Below are 2,649 nucleotides of genomic sequence, written 5' to 3' on the forward strand. Positions count from 1 at the left end.
ATAACGAACGGGGTTTCTCAGGTTTTTACTACATAGGAACACTTTTCACATTCTCCCGTTCAACTCGGGTGCTAGTCCTCCTTTCATGCAGAATCCTAAGGTCCTAGCTCATGTCCATGGCACCAAAGCCAGCTAGAAAGTCAATAATCGATACCTACAACTTAAATTGTACTACTTCTTACTGGCTATTACATCAACTTAGAAGCTTCATCTGTGTTCTACTATGGTGCTTTTAGTGTCTCCGCATACCGCAGCACGACACGTAGCTTTGCAGACGATAAGTACCACCGTTTCAAAGAGAAGAGCGGCCAATGTGACGATCTGGCTTTAAGTCGATTCGACAACAAATGACGAAAACGGACGGATATCTCAGGTTTTTACTACATATGAACACTTTTCACATTCTCACGTGCAACGCGGCTGCTAGACCTCCTATCATGCAAAATCTTAAGTTCCTAGCTCATGCCCAAGGCACCAAAGAAGGGTAAAAAGTCAACAATCAATACTTAAAACTTGAATTGTACTACTTCTTACTGGCCATTACATCAACTTAGAAGCTTCATCTGTGTTCTACTATGGTGCTTTTAGTGTCTCCGCATGCCGCAGCACTCGACATAGCTTTGCAGACGATAAGTACAACCGATTCAGAGAGAAGAGCGGCCAATGTGATGATCTGGCTTTAAGTCGATTCGAAAACAAATGTCGAACACGGACGGATTTCTCTGGTTTTTACTACATATGAACAGTTTTCACATTCTCCCGTGCAACTCGGCTGCTAGTCCTCCTTTCATGCAGAATCTTAAGGTCCTAGCTCATGTCCAAGCACCAAAGCCAGCTAAAAAGTTAATAATCGATACCTAAAACTTGAATGGTACTACTTCTTACTGGCTATTACATCAACTTAGAAGCTTCATCTGTGTTCTACTATGGTGCTTTTAGTGTCTCCGCATACCGCAGCACGCGACATAGCTTTGCAGTCGGTAAGTACAAATGTTTCAGAGAGAAGAGCGGCTAATGTGACGATCTGGCTTTAAGTCGATTCGATAACAAATGACGATAACGAACGGATTTCGCAGGTTTTTACTACATATGAACACTTTTCACATTCTCACGTGCAACGCGGCTGCTAGACCTCCTATCATGCAAAATCTTAAGTTCCTAGCTCATGCCCAAGGCACCAAAGAAGGGTAAGAAGTCAACAATCGATACTTAAAACTTGAATTGTACTACTTCTTACTGGCTATTACATCAACTTAGAAGCTTCATCTGTGTTTTACTATGGTGCTTTTAGTGTCTCCGCATGCCGCAGCACTCGACATAGCTTTGCAGACGATAAGTACAACCGTTTCAGAGAGAAGAGCGGCCTATGTGACGATCTGGCTTTAAGTCGATTCGATAACAAATGTTGAACACGGACGGATTTCTCTGGTTTTTACTACATATGAACACTTGTCACATTCTCCCGTGCAACTCAGCTGCTAGTCCTCCTTTCATGCAGAATCTTAAGGTCCTAGCTCAAGTCCAAGGCACCAAAGCCAGCTAAAAAGTCAACAATCGATACCTAAAACTTGAATGGTACTACTTCTTACTGGCTATTACATCAACTTAGAAGCTTCATCTGTGTTCTACTATGGTGCTTCCAGTGTCTCCGCATACCGCAGCACGCGACATAGCTTTGCAGTCGATAAGTACAACCGTTTCAGAGAGAATTGCGGCTAATGTGACGATCTGGCATTAAGTCGATTCGATAACAAATGACGAAAACGGACGGATTTCTCAGGTTTTTACTACATATGAACACTTTTCACATTCTCCCGTACAACTCGGGTGCTAGACCTCCGTTCATGCAGAATCTTAAGGTCCTAGCTCATGTCCAAGGCACCAAAGCCAGCTAGAAAGTCAATAATCAATACCTACAACTTGAATTGTACTACTTCTTACTGGCTATTACATCAACTTAGAAGCTTCATCTGTGTTCTACTATGGTGCTTTTAGTGTCTCCGCATACCGCAGCACGACACGTAGCTTTGCAGACGATAAGTACCACCGTTTCAAAGAGAAGAGCGGCCAATGTGACGATCTGGCTTTAAGTCGATTCGACAACAAATGACGATAACGAACGGATTTCTCAGGTTTTTACTACATATGAACACTTTTTACATTCTCCCGTGCAACTCGGCTGCTAGTCCTCCTTTCATGCAGAATCTTAAGGTCCTATCTCATGTCCAAGGCACCAAGGGCAGCTAAAAAGTCAATTATCGATACCTAAAACTTGAATTGTACTACTTCTTACTGGCTATTAAATCAACTTAGAAGCTTCATCTGTGTTCTACTATGATGCTTTTAGTGTCTCCGCATACCGCAGCACGCGACATAGCTTTGCAGACGATAAGTACAACTGTTTCAGAGAGAAGAGCGGCCAATGTGACGATCTGGCTTTAAGTCGATTCGACAAAAAATGAAGAAAACGGACCGATTTCTTAGGTTTTTACTACATATGAACACTTTTCACATTCTCACGTGCAACGCGGCTGCTAGACCCCCTATTATGCAAAATCTTAAATTCCTAGCTCATGCCCAAGGTACCAAAGAAGGGTAAGAAGTCAACAATCGATACTTAAAACTTGAATTGTACTACTTCTTACTGGC

This window comes from Schistocerca gregaria, unplaced genomic scaffold (genome assembly GCF_023897955.1).
Source record: "Schistocerca gregaria isolate iqSchGreg1 unplaced genomic scaffold, iqSchGreg1.2 ptg000327l, whole genome shotgun sequence".
Classification (NCBI taxonomy): domain Eukaryota; kingdom Metazoa; phylum Arthropoda; class Insecta; order Orthoptera; family Acrididae; genus Schistocerca; species Schistocerca gregaria.